General features: G+C 40.2%; 1 long non-coding RNA gene across 1 annotated transcript in view; it reads right to left on the bottom strand.

Annotated features, from left to right (window-relative positions):
- The window catches only part of LOC308472562, a 197,286-nt gene that overhangs the window by 35,366 nt on the left and 141,349 nt on the right, over positions 1-20,571 (bottom strand). Inside the window, exons 6-7 of the long non-coding RNA XR_013983579.1 lie at positions 18,798-18,846; positions 16,998-17,089 (exon numbers count right to left, since the gene is read on the bottom strand). This is a non-coding gene — a long non-coding RNA (uncharacterized lncRNA). The remainder of the gene's footprint in view (positions 1-16,997; positions 17,090-18,797; positions 18,847-20,571) is intronic.

Below are 20,571 nucleotides of genomic sequence, written 5' to 3'. Positions count from 1 at the left end.
CATAAAATAACTTCCTGTGTGTGACTTTTTGAAAGAAGAAAAAAATCACTCAGCAAAGGTGTTATTGCCTGGCTAAAGCATCTTCCCCTCCACATCCCCTAAAGGGACACAAAGACAAAGATTCATACTATATATTTATGCTTTTTTGACAAGAATTTCCACATACATAGCCATCATCTCTGAACTAGTTTTGATGCTTTTCAATATACAGTGCAAATCTATTTATCTAATTACCGTGTAAACTGAGGAGAATTTTCAGAGAACCAGAGCTATGGGGCTGTTCCTTAAAAATGAACAGCTTATGGCTTAGGTACAGGCTTCCCTCCAGCAGAACTTTGTTAACTAGATGTTCCCACAGGTGGAAGGAGAGCAGTTTTGGAGATTCCTGCTTCCCCTTGCACTGCTTCACATCCTGCCCAATCTGCTTTGAAGAACCTGTGGATATTATGGAACAGCATGAGAGGTGGTAATGACGGCAGAAAAAAGGGAAAAACCAAAAAATATTACCTCCCCTCTTCTACCATCAAGATTCTCCAGTGGATCCAAGTCCCTACCACAGATTATTTTTAATTAAATCAAGATTGCTAAACCCACATAGTGAAAATGTCCCTGTGGCTTTAATTTCCTACTAATTATCCTTAAGGATGAAGTCCTATGAAATATTATCCTTAAGGATGAAGTTTAGGAAAATAATCATTAGCTGAATGTCTCCCACAGTTTTAAGTTCCTAGAAATACTCTGGCATGTGGTCCAAACATACTTCTTTACATTCTGGAAAATGTTTGAAAGACAGGTTGACCCAGATTACCACCAGCTATGATCTCTGTACTCTCCCTTCCCCTGAAGTGAACTGAAAAATCCCATCATTTTTATTTAACCCCCCCCCCCAAAAAAAAAAAAAAACCTACAATATAAAGGCATATGAATCAACCCACAGAAAGAGAATGGTGGCCAATGATAAGGAGGTTTTAAGGATCATGGAGGAATTTCAGCAAATGCAGTTATCTTGGTGTGCATTCATTATCCAACAAGAAAAACAATAGCTTCCTCTCTCATACACACACACCATTTGAATATGATTGCTACCTTCTCTCTCTCCGCCCCCCTCAGGGCTCCTGACCCTTTTACAGCTGTATCTTAAGGCAGCAATATGCATCACTGCATCTCTATGAAGAGACAAACCTCCTTAGCCGTATTTTTGCCTGTTATCCAGCTGTGAAGCAACACAGAGCTCTTCCATTAAAATGGTGATAGTTCTACAAGTAGAACAGGCTTTTCTTGTGTATCTGTGCTTTGTCTTCTCCAGCATTATTTTACCATCCAGGAACATAGGGGAAGAAAACCCAATACTGTATAAAAATGCACACCCAATGCATACAAATTCAGCTGTGGCACAGTTGGAAAACTAAATCTTCTGACGGAGGGAGGGAGGAGGAAGCAAAGCGGTGTGACAGATGGAAAGGTCTCAATGGATGAATGGTACTACCACAAATAAGTAGCAAGCAGCCAGAGGGAATCAAATAATGATTACAGAAGAAAAATGGTGGGGGGGGGGGAGAGAAGGGTTCCCTCAGACTAAAAATTCTTGTTTAACAACGTTGGTTGCAATGATATGCATTTAATTATATAACCTTCCCCCAAAATGCACACACCCCCATACACACACACACAGATCGAGAGAGAGAGAGAGAGAGAGAGAGAGAGAGAGAGAGCAATGAATAAGATAGCTGACAAGTGAGGCTGTGTGGACAATATAAAAAGCTCAACATGTCCTTGGAGGGAAGGGAATGTAGTCCACAATTTGTACTGGCATGCCCCCAAACCTGAACAGATTACTTTCTGACGATCAATATCTGTAACCACCAGAGGCCTGTTGCAAAGTTGGGAGGAGGGAGGGTGGAATCAGCTTCCAAGAGACCAGGTCCCAAGCTTACATTTTATTTTTGCCACTGGGTGCTGAAGTAAGAGTTTTGGACAAGGCTCATTTTTCATCTCTTTATGAGGCTGTGGATTGAATATGAAGTTTGCTGACATGTTCCAAGGGCTTCACTTGGCAGGATTCCTGTCCCACATACAAAACGCTGCTCCTACCTAGCCCAATCTTACATCCGGGCCTTTGCCACCAGCTGCCTGATAAATAAGCCCCATTATATAGGGTGTTCATATGACCATTCTCTCCCATGCACATTTACCTATAGGGGAGAAATGTAATTAAAAAGCAAACAAACTATTTTGCTTCACGTATTTATTTACCCCACCCCTTCCAGACTGCTTCATTTTAGCAAAGGTTCTTAATACGAAATGCAAAACGATGAGCAGTTGCATGTATATAGGAGGTGAACATTTTGCAGGTGATCTACAGTTTCCATTCTTGATTGCAGTAATAAGTCTTAAGAGAAATATAATTGAAGGCTTTCCCCAATGGTATAATTCAACCGCAAAAAGAACTAAAACCCCTCTGACTGCTGTTATTGCTGCTTCCATTCTTCTAAGTCTCCAACTATCCTCTGCAATTGGGTTTTTCTTATTGCAATCCCACCTTTTCAGTTTTTCCCATTTTAGCCTAATTTGCTTTTCTGTCTTACCACAGTTCATTATTCAATCAGTGAAAAGTGGGAACGGTTTTGAAGATGCACTGATGACATTTCTCCTTTCTCATTTCATTTTCCTGAAACTAGCTAGCCCATCAGGAAGGAAAACAAGATGGAAAGCAACAGAAAATCTAAGTAGCTTTTTAAGAAACAGAACAAGGAAGAAAAAAAAGCAAGCAAGAAAGAAAGAAAGAAAGAAAGAAAGGGGGGAGGGAGCCTGTATTATTAATAGGGAACTCTAGGATGATGGATGAAAAGAACAACAATATCCTTTAATCATAAAGCACTAACATTCCAGCAGTGCTAGTAAGTGAGTGAAGCAATGAAACCATTTGAGACTTAAACAGATGAATTAGGAAGGGTTCCACTGTGGATTCCTGGACCAATTTCAAGGCAGTAGCCTGATTAACTAATGCATAAAAAGCAAGTGATTCTTCCAATCAATAAGCTTTTATGTAAGCATATTTGCGTTATAACATTTAAACACATGAGACAAGTGAAGAACCGGGGATTCCACAAACTGGCTAACAATACAGAAGCATTTCCTAGAGTCTGGCCATTTCCCATATACGCACAAATACTTTCCCCCCTTCAAATGTATTGTTTATAGTCTGAATGTTCTGTCTTTAAGTACTGATATGCTAGCAGGTCACAAAAATTGCTTGTGACTTTTTTTTTATAAAAAAATGTTCAAAATTATATTACTTTTCATAATAATAATCTCACAATGAAAACTACAGATACATGTAGTATTATACTTTGTTTCTAATGGGGAAAAAACTTTTAACTATAAATGAATCAGAGCCTTAATTTCAGAAGTTAATATAATGGGCTATTTATTGCTCTGAAGCAGAAGTTACCGTACTTTTGATTTCATTTGTGCTCTACAATGACACCACTTTAAGTTTATATATGGGGGTCAAGTTCACATTAGGAAATATCAAACCATTTTGAAAATCATGTACAGCTCCATAAACTAGTTATGCATCATATTTCCCATTGTGGCCAACCGAATGTGTCTTGGGAAGCCCATAAACAAAACATTCTGTGAAGAAATACTGCCTGTTGTTTGTTGAAAAGAGTTTCAATGGATGATTCTAGGTTCTAGTGTTTTGAGAGAGGTGGTTCACCAAATCTCAAATCTCACCAAAAAAACCAAGTCTCCCAAACATCTGCTCCAACTCCAATTCACAAAGCAGGTGATGCCATCTTGTGTTCTTTTAGTGACTCAATTCCAGCGCAGCTAGAGAGGCATATCATCTTGTGAAAGCTCCTGCATCTTTCCTCCAGGTAACATCTGCAGCATTATCCTATATGGTTAGCCATTTGCATGGATAGGTAACATACTAGCAGCAGCATCATGTGTTACTAGCACATTATAAAACCATCTTATCCATTTTAATCACACAAGTCAAGTTTGTAGACACTACTGGGAGAAGGTATGAAATCACAGTATAGCAGCAACCATGTTACTCCAAGTAATGTATAAGGAAGGCCTATGTCACATCTTGATTATTAGCTACTTTCCTAAGGTGGATACTATCAAAGTCATTGTAACCTATTTAATTAGCCCGCAGACTAATCATAATCATAAAGGTATGACAAAAATGATCTGGTGCCAACTTATAAGTTCTTACGTATAGAGGTTCAAACACAAATATACAAAAACAATAACTATAGATAAAACAATTATAAAACAAAATAGCACAAGAGAAGAGCAGTCTGCTCACCCATGTGGTGTGACAGCTTTGATGGATGGCAAAGTCTCCTCCAAGGCAATCCCAGGATCGGCCTCCTGTCCTGGTGGGTGGAACGGGCGTAAGCCTGTGCCGCCAATCAGGAGCTGGATCTTAGCCTGCACCTGGTATTGGCAAATGGGGGTGCAGGCTCGGATGTGGGCTGGGCTGGGAGGCGGAACTGATGGAGCAGGAAGGCTTCCCTCAGGTCTGTGTCCTGGCCATTTAAGCAGCCTGCACCTGGAGCCCTTACCTGTTCTTTCCCTTGCCAGGTTCGTCACCCATCCTCCCTCAGTTTACGTGGTTGTTTTATGACCTTGCTGTGGCTAAGGTGGTCGCTGTATTCTGGGTCCAGGTAGGAATTTGTCCACCAGGCATTTTGGCTCCAGCCTGTTGATTTTGCCTACCTCATAGGAATCATCACAACTTGGTTAGGCATTGGGGCAATCTCAGGCTTGGATAGAGGAGAGGTTGTAGTCTCTGTCTGCCCCTCCAAATGCTGGTATTTAATTGCCCCATGCCCAAGCCAAATGTATTTTGTCTGTATTCAATAAAGTTTTGGCCTGTTTCGATCCAAAACCCTGTTTCGGTTGTCTTTGATTTCTCTGGGGGTTGGGGGCTAGGGAGCCCAACGCCTGGGCCTGCAAGTACATGGAGATCTGCACACATTAGAGCTTCTTACTTTATTTCTTCAAGAAATGTCATCCTCAAGGCACATCTCAAGCTGCATTTTTAAGTCTTCCAAGTTTAAAGAAGAGCTTGGGATGCCACATAGGGGCTGCTTTGGGGGATGAAAATAAAAGACACCACAACAAGTGCATTGGGCTGTACATACTTATGCATAAAAAGACTCCCTTCAAATATTGAGATGTTTACCACACATATATTTTCAGAAGGGAAAAATATATATTCCATGAACTAGCGGTAATGCAATACTCCCTTAACCATAATTCTTTGCAGCTGCTGAGTTCCTGGTGTTCTATTGTAGGCCACAAAATCTTTCAACATTCTGCAATGGGGCAGCTCCATACTTCAGCCCTGCACTGTGAAAATTAACCTTTCTTTCTCTCTTTGACTATTGTCACAGGAGCCCACCCGGCGTGAAACTGTCAGGGCAAGCATAGATCAAAAACCTCTTCCCTAAGGGAAACTGCTTTGAGGTACTAAAAATACTGAAAACCACCAAGAAAAACGTTCCTTTTCTTTTTGAAATTTCTTCCCCTTTGGAAGACTTTGGTTTCTTTTTCTCCTCAATCCTTAAAAAAAAACAAAAACAAAAAACTCATGAGCTCAGAAGCTGAATACAGCATTTTATTTTAAAATAATGAACACATTTTCATAAATATCGAGGACAAAGCAACTAAATCACCAAAATCTGTCAGCTTCCTGCAGAATTTTTTTTTCTTATTCTAAATACAGTAAGGTAGGTTTGGTCATCTAATGACATTTGGGACATGTCCTTTAAAAACCCAGTAGTACCTTCTGTGCTGGGTGGCAACCCAATCAGCTGTATAGCACAGTAGGCATTGAAAACTTATGGCTTTGGAGAACACTTTATTGAAAGAGTCTCGCAGCATGTAATACACTGTCTGGCAGTGTATGGGTCAGCCATGGCTTCCAAAGCATGCTCCAACATTACTAACATATGCTAGGCTCTTTACAATAACTTTGTGCCCTGATACACAAGATCTCTGGGCGCCACCAAGTAAGACAAATAATTTCATATTTATTAAATATTTTAAAATGTATGGCCACTGCTGTTCTAATTATTGTTGACATTCTTGCTGGCCTTCCTGTTTAAGACTCTTTAACCTCTGCACTCTCCCTTAAATTTATCATGGAACAGATAGCATCATAACCACAAATGCTTCTCATCCAGATCATATCCTTTTGTACCATTACTTTTACCGGCTTCATTCTCTCTTATTTTCACTCTAAGCTTCTTATTTTTACTTGCAAATAACCCCATCCATGGTTTTGCTCCTTAAAGTCTAGTGTCTCTATATCAGTGGCAGACTTTGGGCTTTAACATTTCAGCAGCACCCATGCAACATCAAAATCCACCCTCCATCTCACCTTCCATTGTTCTTCATCATTGCAGTGCCCCCTGTGGTGCCCTTTCAGCTCGGCACCCAGTGCAAGCGAACCAGTCATGCTCCCCTAAATCTGTCTTTGCCTATATAAACTCTTCTTTGGACCTTTGTTCAACATGTACCAATTTTCTACTTATCCCAGTATTAGTTTATTTCCCACCTCCACCACTTTCCGCTTGCATTCCAACCACTGGGGTATCTTGGTATTATATTCAACTGCTTTCTTAAGGCACATCTCTTCACACTAGGTTATCTTGGCAGACCTGCCTCCTCTCCTTTCCTTTCCTTTCCTTTCCTTTCCTTCCCTTCCCTTCCCTTCCCTTCCCTTCCCTTCCCTTCCCTTCCCTTCCCTTCCCTTTCCTTTTTTCTTCTTCTCTTCTCTTCTCTTCTCTTCTCTTCTCTTTTCCTTTCCCCACCATGTGTCTTATCCTTAAGTTTTCATTCTTTGCCTCCTGGCACGGCCTTTAAAAAAAAACAAAGAAAGCCCTTTGCACAGCACTTAGCAATTTTACATTCAATTAAATAAATACTCAAAGAATTCCAGAATAATTTGGCTCTGGACCAGAACAGGATTTACTTTATAACATTTTTTTTAACCACAACTCTATAAATTACTCAAAGTGGTGCATATTTTTAGGAACCAACTTATTTCTGTAAGTGTAGGTGTTTTCAAACTGTTTTGAATACTGCATTCTAATGTTCTAAACCACATTAGGGTGGTGGGAACTTAGGGTAATGGGATAATAATAATAATAATAATAATAATAATACAAAATAAAAATGGAAAATACACACTCTCACTAGAAAGTAATATAGGATACATAACTGATCAGTGACCTGTCATTTTTTTTAAAAAAAGAAAACATTGATGTATCATAATCAAAGGCCTTGTTAATGTGTTATGATTTCCTCAGATTCTAGGCTTGAGAAAGCCTCCTGAAACAATCACACCAGAATCGCTTGTTGCTGGACTGATTACCTGGCCTCCAAAATGTGTGCTGAATCATACAGCTTGAAGGGAAAAGCCACAAGAAGGTAATCACATCTAGATATCCAACACAAGGCAGCAACTTCCAAACAACTTCTCACAAGTTAATCAAGAACACAAAAGGAATATACCATGTGCAGTTATGTTTAGCGGTTTGTGGAGAAACCCACTTTGGTCTGTGCTTGTACCTATGCAAATCTCAGGTGTTCCTTGAGTACTCAAGAGGCCTCCCTCTTGGGTATGGCTTGTGTCATTTTGGCAACATAAGGCTGCATCTGTAAACATTGCTACTGTGGGGAGTGATGGTCTCTAATTCATTTACCGTGGGTAGGATTTCCCGTAACAATCCTTGCAAGCAGAAGCCCTGCACAAGGGCTTCTGCTTTTGCAATGGGGCTTTCCCCCTTTCTCCTCCCCATTTCCCCAAAATTGGCTGGGAGCGACAGGAGAACCCCCCAAACAACACATGCAGAGAGGGGAGGCAGATCATTCTTCCTGGGAAGCTGATGTGCTTGCACAGACTGAATCTTTGTAATAGTGTGATGTCGTCAAACTCCGCCTATTGTTTTGTGTCTTCATTTTAGGTGTGTGTACACTCAGTAAACACAATTAGATCACAGCCATTTAGGAAGCACAGCTACCAGGTTAGATTTCCAGCATGTATGACCTCAGTCCATTTCATTTGCTTCAAATGCAGAGGTGACCATCAGTAAAGCTGTGCCAGAGACACACTGTACTAGCTGAAATCTTTCAGCCCATATTCAAAGGCACACATATTACAATAACCAAATCCAGCATTTACCAGTGCATGGATATGTGTGCTCACAGTATCCCTGTCCAAGAGAGGACACAACTGGCAAACCACCCACCACTCCATGCCACAGAAGCTACTTGATCTTCTAGCAACAAAACTGGATCGAAGCTGCCGCAAACCTGCTCCCTCAAGGGCAGTGCAACCCTACCCAGAACTGGTTGCACACCACTTCGCTAATGTTGAGTTTACAACCTCTGTTTCACATGCAATTGTGAAAGAAGGAACTCTCCTTCCTGCTGAGTAATCTGGAATACACTCTTAAGAGCTGGTCCTCAGAAAGAATCACTGTGGAGTAAAATAAAATTGTCCCTACCATTTAGTCTGGAAATCAAATCCACTATGCCTTTCGGAAGAATCTATTGCTTAATGTAGAACATAAATTCAGTAAAGGTTAATTGGAAGCATTAAACTGAAAAGGTTCTTTAATGAATGCATGACTCTCTTTGCAATAGACTTTTTGGCTACAGGAACTGGAGGTTTGGGGCTGTGTGTTAGGATTATTATTTTTTATTCAACCCTGTTTAAGAACTGCCTAACTTTGTACATTAGACAAATTCTGTACAGAGGAAAATAGGTCATCACCCATCTTCTCTGTGGTGCACACACACCACAGAAGGGTTCTGAACCAGAAAAATGAAACCTGTCCAATGTTCTAAGTCTCTCAAACTGACATGCAGCTTTAATATGAGCAAGTATAAGATGATTTATTTTCAAATCTAATACACAAAGTTCTGGATGTAATTCTGTTAAGCAGTTTTACATTTTGCCGCTAGGAATTTCCCCCCTCTATGTTAAGCTTTAATATCCTTTCAAATGCATTAATGTATCCCTGGAACAGACACTTTAGAGACTCCTGCATGCTTTGAATATTTCCAGGATAAAAACAGCTTTCGATACTCAGTAGGGCTTTATGTACCACCTTGCTGGCACTAAACCTTGTAAAACACTGAAGCAAATGGCTCTTTGCCTATGAAAAATATCGAGGGAGGGAATAATGATTTTGTTTTGTTTTCCCGGCTGTCCTACGTAGAATGTGAAAACCAAAAGCACACTCCTACACACACACATGTGCACACACACTTATGTACTGAAAGTTTCAGGAAATCAATGGGACATTTTTTAGTAAACATGGTTAGCATGGGAATGAGAAAGACAGGTGCTATGTTAACAGTTAGAAACATTTAAAATGATATTGGGTGAATATTGAAATAATGTATCAACGTGTAATGTAATCACTAGGCATGCAAGTCCCTGGTAAGTTGTTAGTAGCATCTGAATCACCACTTTACTAGGGTTGCCATATTTCAAAAAGTAAGTTGAGCTTAGGGTGATGGGTTAATAATAATGGGAAATCCTGGACATATGGCAGCCCTAACTTTACCAAACCACTGGACAGACTGTGAAGCCAGATTCCACAAATTACTCAAGGCATATGCAAAGAGACCTTTCGGGACTTCATATCATAGATCAAAACTAGGATCTCTTTCCACAGAGAACCATGCCTGTAGTGTCTACCACCACATCAGAGGGTTGCCCAAAAGCTTAGCTATCCATTGGATCAGGATAAGCACCTATTCCTTCCTACAAATCAGTGATTGCATGAATGACAAGCTTACTATCCTTCTGACCTGAGGATGAACTAGTAGTTGGGCACATGCCTTGTGTGCAGTTCGTCCCAGAGTCAATACTTGGCATCCCTGATTAAAATACCTCAGATACTAGGGCTCAGAAAGATGCAAAGCCTTGGAAAGCTACTGCCAGTCAGAGTGGACAATACTAAGCTAGATGGACCAACAGAATGTCCTAGGATAAGACAGCTCCATGTGTTTCTATAACTTTACTGCAACTTATGCTTCACTTTTGATTGCCTGCATTTTTTTCTCTTGCCCTCTTCCATTTTACCACACAAACAAAATATGACTGAATCAAATAGATGCAAAGGGTAAGATCAGAGTTGATGTGGATTAAACCTGGGACACATTTCTGATTGAATTCACATTCTTCACATTTGGGGGCTTCACTACAGCAGATTACAACACTCCATTACACCATCAAATATGCCCTACCTTTAGCTACCGTTCTATTTCTATTTCCAAAGTTGACTTCTTGGCCAACAGAAAAAACGATGACAGAGTCCTTTACTATGTTTCTCTGCTAACAATAAGTTTGTGGTTTAGATAAAGGCTCTTCTGTATGGCATCTGGCTGAACTGGCCAGTTGCCTGATCTTCAGCTCTTCTTATGTCCTTGTGTTATGTTGCTAGTCAATGCATGAGAAAATAAGTGAAAAGAAAACAAGTGAAAAATATAGGCCAACAGAAGTGCACCATGAAATCCTCAGCTGCTCTTTTCTGTAGGCACTGGAAAGTGGGTGGTCTTCTTACTGTGTGGCCCCCCCTCCACCTCTCCGTGAGCCCAGGTGGATATACCTGACTATATAAAAAGGGACCCTTTGCTCATGTTTATGTAATTCTCAGTATTTTTTGTGAGAGTTCCCTTTCTTCTTCTTTTTTTAAAAAAAATCCACCTAGTTTTCTATGAGAGGATTTGATAAGTCTCTAAATTAACCCATAGCGATTACCCCTACCATGCAATTCACAACTATTTTATTAAAGTAAGATTAAAGATAATACTTCATTGGTAGAAGTAACAGCAGCATTAACCTCTATTTACCTTGACAGAATAAAGCTTTAATACAGCACAGCGAAATTTAATTGAAACAGATAATTATTTTAACATAAAATTTAAATGGAACTTAATTCCTTATTCTGTATGTTTAATACTTTAATATTCGTCATTAATATCTTTTCTCCCCCTCACTTCTTTAGCATGCATGTAAAATATCACAACTTGGTCACATTCACTTTGCTTATCAAATACTCTCGGATTTAATTTCACTGGGGATGAATAAGCACAAAAATCTGGGTTGCCAAATCACATTCTTTCCTCCCTTGTCTACCGCCACACTTCCCCATCCCTTGCCCTCCCAAATCATGTCCAAATTTTTTGACTGCTGGATTACAAAAGATTCTTGTTTGTTTTATATCCTGTGGCTTTATTACATCAGACAAGCATCAAAGAGGCAGCACACATAGGACTGAAAAATAATACGGCTGCACTTTGCTATGGAGTGTTCTGTATCTGCCTGTGTTTTGTTGTTCATGTAATACTTTTCAATAAACAAAGATGTCAATCAACTTTCTGTGCAGTGCATCACATTTCAGATTTAAACCACTTCAGACACATAGCTGCCCCAAGCTCACACATTTAACAGATAAAAATTCAGCTTTCTGTCAAGGCAGAATACAGTATTGATTGGAGACTGTATTTAGGCTAGTGTGCCTGTTGGAGCTGTATTATCTTCAAACTCATATAGTGCCCATTGCAGAGGCGTAACACAAAGTGCATTTTGTTTCTAGTGTAAACTCTTTTACTCACAGCACCACATAACATGAACTGACTAGTGCCTTACCTATGGTACATTTATCCCAGAATAGTGGAAAGTGAAGGACTGAGAAGGTACATACCGAACTTTGATTGTTTGATATGAATCTAGTGTGTTGTGCACCACCTAATTAAAACATTGTTCATTTAAAAAGCATGGCTGTACAAGTCCTTCAGTTTAATGATCCAAGAGCAAAACATGTCGTACAAGCAGCACTTTAAATAAATACATCAGCTGTGTACTAAGAGCCCAAGTATTTGCTGTGGGCCTGTTTCTGTGCATATGTGGTAATTACACAGTGAAAACATGGGTTATGATTTTCTCCCTTTAGCAGCATGCTGGACTACTCCCCAATATAGTTTGCTATAACCACCTGAACCTCTCTTGGGATTGCCAAAGGTTAGATGCTATGTCACTTCTAAGCTACTGGGAGATTGGCATACAATCCCAGTAAATCTCCAACTAATTGCATTTGAATTTTAGGTGTCACATCTGGTTTTGACCTCTGAAGGTTGACAGGAAAAGTTTGACAGATCTTAAAGTGACTCCTGACTTCAAAAACACTTGTTTTAACAAAACAAACAGCTCATAGCGCGGCCTCCATGAGGTCTGCATGCAAAGGACTTCTGCCCATGCTACTTCCCGGCCTCCCCACACAACTGACGAGAAGCAACTCTGGGGCCCATGAGGACTTTGTGGATTTTAAGTGGAAGAGATGCTACCAAGAAGATAGCACCGTCTTATCCTGCACCTAATCCACCCTACTCACCAGTGGCTTGGGAGGGGCAGAGTTCGATTCCGTAAGTAGAAACGGACCACTCCATTCCTTTAGTTGTAAACAAGTGCACCCCTTTGCATCTCCAAACCACTGGACTAGGGCATTAGGTGGCATGCCAGGAAGGAAGGTAAAAGAGGTCACTTATGGTGAAAAGAGAGAGAGCACTGACATGCATAAAATTTGCATATGCTAATCCATATGCATAGATGCAAAATTAGAAATAATTACTATAATTTAAATACAAAAGCAATAGATCTCAATGTAGTAGGGCAGGCTATGACTAGGTGACCTGTATCCTTGCTCAGTCTTGCGATCCAGGTGTTTTCAAAACTGGACTTGGGTCAGACAGCCCTTCAAATGGAGAGCTGTCCTTTGTAACGTAGGACACATGGCCATCCCAAAAGAACACCTATACAATTGTGTTGTTCTTCTTGGCAATAGCACCCTGGCTATGGAACACTCTGCCCTTCCCTAAGGTTCAGCTAGTAGCAACTTTTAACTTTTGGATAAAAGCGACTCTTCTCACAGACACTTCTGGTGTGACAGGGAGCCTGCATGGTGGCAGATAACAGACGTCAGACGTTTTACTAGATTGCTTTCACTGTGAGTTCTGTTTTTACTTATTTTATTTTGCTTTGCTGTTACCCACCCTGAGATCAGTCCCAAGGAAGAGCAGGATATAAATTCTATAAATAATAACTTTTTCAGTCATACATTTGTATGTTAATGATGGCAGTGAGAATGATGAAGGGGAAAAGGCACAAAACAAGAGTAGAGACTGGATACATGTGTCTCCCTCTCCCTTTCAACAGGGCAGAAACGATGCAGCTCACAATTCCTTAGCCATTAAGGGCAAAAGGGTAAGGATACGCTTATTCCACAAGGCTGAGAATTGTCAGTTTGTTGGACCTGACTTTTGGCTTTGCTGTCCCCCACTCCACTCCACTCCACCCCAACCTCCTGCCATACTGCTGCTGTGTTGCCTTTTAGTTTCACTACAAAATCTACACACAAGCCCCCCTACCCTGTTTGCCACAGAGTTAAAGCTTTTCTGTATTCTACTTTGCATTAAAAAAATCACGAGCACAAACTTTTCCAGGCTTTTCAAAGTCTGAGAAGTCTAAATGTGCAAGGTCAACGGTGTTCACAGACATTTCCTTGACAGTGCAAATAATGGGGAAGCTTTTGGTTGTATAGAGCTCTATGTGTGCACGGGAATTCTGAAGTTCACACTAGCATTATAGGATACAAGGGCCTGGGGCGAAGGTCCATGTATGCTTCAGTATACCAATAGCAAGCAACACTTTTGAGTAAATGTTCTTTTTTGTGGATGGGGACAATATCCTGCTCTGATGCTCTGAACCTTGGGCCATTACCTCAGTAGATAAGTTTCTGGTTCACTGTGATATTGAGGAGGGGGTAAAAAGAATCTATAATGTTCCCATTGGCCTTAAAAGCAGAAAACATCAGGAGTAGCTTGTTAAATGAATTTAGCAGCAGGGAAGCCTGCAGCTCATCAGCTTTCTCTTCCTCAAAAGCAGGTACTTATTGCAGTAAAGAGGAATTATTGCTTAGGATCACTGGGTATGGAAATGTTCTTGGGTTGTTGATTTTTTGGGGGGGGGGTATAATAGTAGGGGGGAAGGGAAGGTTCAAAAAGGCTACCCACGTCCATTGCCTGCTTTGTTTCCAGTGCTGGAATATAAGAGTTTCTTACAGTGTACATATTTCATTTTTATTTGTCTGCATTACTGTAGCTGCAAAACAAACACAGCCATTTTCCTATTTGCCTATGGAACAAATTAAAGCTTATCCTAGGCTCAGAGTGGATGGATTTTTATTATTATTACTACTCACACTATTCAATGAATGCATGACAGCCATTTGCTTTACCAGCAAATATAGCACTGTATCTAAAAATGAAAATGTCATAGATAATCCTTGTCTTGTTTCCTTCAGTTCCCTAAATATTAGATTTAAGACAAAAGGCTCAGCACAGTCTATTGGCTCTTGATACACAAAGAGGCACCCATGTACACCTAAGGCTCCCGTGCATGAAAGGGCCTCTCTACTTTCTTTCAGGAACAGATCAGAGGCACATCTTTGTCACGATGGTCATATTAGCCTCCCGCGATAAACTGAATGCATCTTTTGATGTCGATGTACATGTTGCTGACTAAAAGTATTAGTTCCGTATAAATAGATTGTGGTCTATAACTTCCAAATATAACAATACACATCATTATGTTTCACAGGTATTGCAAGCAGATACACCCTTCAAAAGTTTTGGATTATATAAGTCTTGTTGATCTGCTTTATATCTTTCTGGGGATGAGAGAAATTCCTAGCAAGGAAAAAAATGCAGTAGTATGCAATTAAATGGATGTTCACTGTATTTATCTGACACGTCTCTCTTTTTCTCCCTTTTATTGGCCATTGTTTACGGTGAATCAGGTTTTAATGTGTGTAACACTCCGAAAGGTAAGCTAGAAATCTTGTAAATAGATAGATAGATTTATCTGGACCAAGAAAAGAAGTATCCAAGACTATCAAACTAATTCCTCATTCCTCTGCTTGCTCCTGATGTGCTGATAGCATGCTAGAGTGAAACACACACAGCACAAGCCAATGCATGTCTAATCTGAAAGTCCCATCAAATACATTCATACTTACTCTCAGGTAAGTGGACATAGGGTGGTAGTTTCCATTTGCTGGGAAGGATACAGTGGTACCTCGCAAGACGAATGCCTCTCAAGACGAAAAACTCGCAAGACGAAAGAGTTTTTCGATTTTTGAGTTGCTTCGCGAGACGAATTTCCCTATGGGCTTGCTTCGCAAGACGGAAACATCTTGCAAGTTTGTTTCCTTTTTCTTAAAACCGTTACAGTAATACAGGGTGCATTGCTTGAAGAAGTGCAGTTGTGACTTGACTTCGGGGAGCAACTCATAACACGCGGTGTGGTAGCCTTTTTTGAGGTTTTTGAAGATTTTTTTGAAAAAATTGAAACCGTGCTTCGCAAGACGAAAAAACTCGCAAGACGAAAAAACTCGCTGAACGAATTAATTTCGTCTTGCGAGGCACCACTGTACATGTTTCTTTTATCATCCACTCACATCTACATAAAATATTAAGGGTTGTAGCCAACATTATTCCTATTCAGGGTAATAGGACTAACTCTAGACACCACCCTAAATCTCCTATCATGTTTTTTCCCCTCCAAAATACGAATACGCTTAACTCATTGTGCAGCTACTTTGAGTTCAAATCTCCAGGACCTCATAAGCTCCACTCAAGGATACTAAAGGAGCTTGCAGATGTAATCTCAAAGCCTCTGTCTATAACTTTTCATAATTCTTGGAGAACAAGTGAAGTCCCTGCAGACTGAAGGAAGGCAAATGTTGCCCCATCTTCAAAAAGGAAAGGAAAGAAGACCTAGGTAGCAGTCAGTCTGTGAGCACTTAGAAAAGGATGCTGTGATTACTTAAACACAGCATGGGTTTCTCAAAAACAAGTCATGCCAGACAAATCTCATTTCTTTTTTTGAAGCTTAGTGGATGAGGGGAATGCTGTGGATATAGTGTATCTTGATATCAGTAAGGCTTTTGACAAAGTTCCCCATGATATTCTTGCAGAGAAGCTGGTAAAATGTGGGCTGGATAAGATTACTGTTAGGTGGATTTTAATGGTTCCTTATCATCCTGGGAAAGGATGGGAAGTGACAAGTGGGGTTCTACAGGGTGAAGGAATTGAGGGGATGTGCATCAAATTTGCAGGTGATACCAAACTAGGACCAGTAGCTAGCACCACAGAAGACAGAATCAAAATTCAATATTACTTTAACAGATTGGAGAACTGGGTTCAAACTAACAAAATTAATTTCAATAGGGACAAATATTAAGTTCTACACTTAGGCAGGAAAAACCAGCTGCACAAATATAAGATGGGAGCCAACTGGCTTGACAGTTGTGCATGTGAGAAGATCTAGAGGTCTTAATAGACCACAAGTTTAACGTGAATCAACAGTGTGATGCAATAGCAAAACAAAAACAAAAACCTAATGCTATTCTGGCTTCATCAACAGAAGCATAGTGTCCAGATCAAGGGAAGTAACAGTCCTGCTCTATTCTGCCTTGGTCAGACCACACCTGGATTATTGTCTCCAGTTCTGGGCACCACAATTTAAGAAGGATATTGACAAGCTGGAATGTGTGCATACTCTTTCAGTGTATTCCTCTCTTCACCAAACATGCCCCTTCAAAGCTGGCATTTGTGGAATAGATAAAGGCAAACAAATAGTATTGGTTTCTGAGCGAGTTCAGAGGGAAAACACAAACCTCTGATATCTATAAGAACTTCCCTATTCACTTCCAAAAAGGGTACATTTGCATTCATGAAAATAGATGAATATGTGCTACCCGCCATTGGCAGTGAAGTGAGCAGGAAAGCTTGGTTATGCCAGAGGTGTGCATTCTTTGCATCACATAGTCAACACTCAGTGAAGAATCAAAAATAAGCAAGCAATGTATAATATTAGCAATACTATACTCACTTACCTGTGAGTAAGCCCCATTAAACTCCATGGGGGTTATATCTGAGCAGACTTCTCTAGGATTGCATTCTTACTGTTTCCATGGTGGTTGTTTTCCTGTGTGGCAAATGTGTGTAAAGGATCAACATGACTCTATCTTGCAATATGTACAGATTTAATTATACAAAGTTAAAGGAATATTTTTAAGGCAACCATTCAAGGCATGAAACAAAAGGCCGTTAGCACATCCCAGAAGTCCTGCTGTTGTTCATTTATAAATTATTTCCTGGAATTCACATTATGAAACACATTACAGAAGTGCTCTCTACCCCTCCAGTGTTACAGTTCAAGGTAATATGTGACAGATTTGAACATTTTTTGAAAAGAAAATCTCCCAATGGTGCAGATTGCAGCATTGCTCACTTAGAGATTACAGAGGCTTTTATATCTGTTACAAACGTGCAGTTATACTGATAACTTCAAAAGTGGAATATTACATATGATGCTGAAAATTCCAAACAAGTCCACTGATATGTTCTCTTTCTTTTCCTTTCTCTCTCCTCCCCACCCTCCTTTTCATTTAGCAATTGCTGGCTTGCCAGAGATCTTGAACTTGAGAAAGGTTAGACTTCACAATGCTGGAGCGGTTTGTGAGCATCAGCAGATTTAGCTTGTAATTTCATTGATCTATGTGGGCTTGCTGTTTGCAAACCAGCTGCTGCACTGTTTCCCCACAGCTACTGATCTGAGTAGCATTGATTTTTTCCCTTACATTAACATAGCATTACTTCTTTAATGGGCAATAAATGACTGGATGTAAATACAAACAGTGCTGCAACAACAAAAGATGGGGGATGAGGGGGATCAGTTTGTCCCCGGCTTTTCATTTATTTATTTATTTATTTAGAGGGCTCTATTAATATTTGCCATTAAAATTAAAAGCAAAAAATATTGACCAAGATAATTCAATTTTGATTTTAGAGCAGGTCTTTTCAAAAATGGTTTTTTCCCCAGGAGGCAGCTTTTTTAGCTGTATTTGCTAACAGACATATATTACACTGCACATGGATATTGCTGTTGAAGCACATAGATTTTCATAAGGCTAAAAAGTAAAAGCACTATGAAGTGCCTTGCCCCTTGCCCCTTTATTACTACACTCTGAAAGGTAACGAATTCTAATTTTTATGTCAGCCACAGCAATCATACAAAATACGTTATCTCTTGCCTTAGTAATCATTAGAAAAACATGAAATGGATTTTGTTAGGGCAGAATGGCATAGGAAAATTTGCCCAATATAAGTTTTTGAAATACTGAATATCCCCTTGTGATGTGAAGTGTCCAGCTTTAAGCCTTTGAAAAGCTATCATTTTAAGAATGCTGTGACATATTCTCAGTCTCTAGGAGTGAAATGCGTCTTCATATTGTCAGTTGGCACTTGTGTTCCTCATATGCATTGAAACAAACCTTACCCACAATACAGCGAAAAGGTGACAATTATAATGGATTTCTAAAGCGTATGCTTTAATATTCACAAAGCTTCCATGGAAATGGTTTCTGTGCTTTAAAAGACATACTCAGTGCTGTTTTTCTAGGAAAAGAGGTGCCAGAGCTCACCATGTGCCTCTCCCTTGTTCTCTTAGATGGCAATGGCACCCACCTGAGAGGTGCCGGAGCTGAGCTCCGGTGAACTCCGGCTGAAAAAAAGCCCTGGATATACTGAACACAATATTGATCAATGTCCACTAACTTTCTTCTATGATGTATACAATCTCTTGTGCTCAAATCTCCTTCTCCACAGAGTATATGAAAGGAAGTATCCCCTACCTGCTATTCTGCCATTTCCAGTCAGCATATTCCTGATGAGAGCCAGAACCTGCATGATCAAAATAAACCAATATATAACATAGTCAAATATTTTGCCAATTTCCATTAAATAAGGGTAGTGTTTCATTATGCTCTGCTCATCTGGTTACTCCCCCAAAATGCATGATTATACAGTAGCCATATATTTAATTCTACTGTACCAGGTTATCATTGGAATTTGGGAACTACGGTTGTAAACTTTAGAACCAGCTGGAATATTAAACAAGGGCTTGAAGATGATCTAATCCTATGAGTCGTTCAAAGACATGTCACCATATTATCTCAGTTCAGACTAAAGGAGGAATGAAGGGACTCTACACACAAACAAAATGACTGCTTATACTTTGGTTTAATAAGCTAAGATATGTTTATCAGAATGATTTCAGTTGTCTATGAATTCAGAGAGAATGATGTTTCTCCTTCTAAAGGTCTTTTTTACTAATAGCCATATCACAATGCAAAGTATAGAGAAGAAATAACTTGATCAGCTTGCTCATCTTCTGTATCTCTAAGTGCATGTTCTTCAGTGCAATGCAGCTTTTAATTCAGCAGGCTAATTTCTGGCATTTTGGTCCTTAATAACAATAAATACTGGAGCCTTCCTTCCTTCCTTCCTTCCTTTTTTGCAATAGTGAAATTGTATAAATAAGTAAAATAAGTAAAACCAATCAAAATGTTGCACTTGGATGGTTCTAGTTTTGTTCTTTGTTTTTCTTCCTCCCTCATTCCCTCTAAGGGACGCGGGTGGCGCTGTGGGTAAAACCTCAGTGCCTAGGACTTGCTGATTGTAAGGACGGCGGTTCGAATCCCCGCGACAGGGTGAGCTCCCGTTGTTCGGTCCCAGCTCCTGCCCACCTAGCAGTTCGAAAGCACTCTTAAGTGCAAGTAGATAAATAGGTACCGCTTTATAGAGGGAAGGTAACGGCGTTTCCGTGTGCGGCACTGGTGCTGGCTCGCCAGTGCAGCTTCGTCACGCTGGCCACGTGACCCCGAAGTGTCTTCGGACGGCGCCAGCTCCCAGCCTCTTAAGTGAGATGAGCGCACAACCCTAGAGTCTGCCAAGACTGGCCCGTACGGGCAGGGGTACCTTTACCTTTACATTCCCTCTAATCTCAACAGTTTTTAGACCTGCACATTTGTCGTAAGGTGGGCTGTGGGGATTTTGTAGGGATTCTGCGGCACCCCCAAGCTTTGCAATTCTAGCTATGTGGGGGTGGGAGCTGTGGGACTGTAATGGGGGATGTTGCACTATATTAACAAGCATTTTTATCCTGCTTCTGGGTGCTTTTCAGTGACTCAGGTTTACTAAAGGGTCCTATTGTGGATTGGCGCTTTTGTGATATCAATTGTGACCAATTAAGGGACTGTGATTAAGTGGGCACCAGCTCAAGGAAAGAGGCAATCCTTGTACATGCTTTTTAATGCAAGGTTGCCCATTCAGTCATCACTTTAATTTATCTGCAGCACAGGCTTTTACTGGATGCTAAGCAGTTCAGTGGTTTAGGTTCAGTCGAGTCATTTGTTCCTATGGTTTTCATTCCAACATGTTTAGTTTTGAATGGTTATTTTGGAGTGTTGTTGTTTACAATCTGAGTGCTAAGAGAAGGGTAACTTCCATTCTTTACTTCACACAATCTTGTTAGTTCGATTGATCAGTAAGAAAAGACAGAGTAAAGCAATGACTAACAGCATGTTCACCTGGGGGAGATGTTTTTGTTCATACACACTCTCTAAG

Source organism: Podarcis pityusensis (assembly GCF_964106645.2).
Source record: "Podarcis pityusensis genome assembly, chromosome: 3".
NCBI lineage: Eukaryota > Metazoa > Chordata > Lepidosauria > Squamata > Lacertidae > Podarcis > Podarcis pityusensis.
This window is presented reverse-complemented; position numbering and strand designations above follow the sequence as displayed.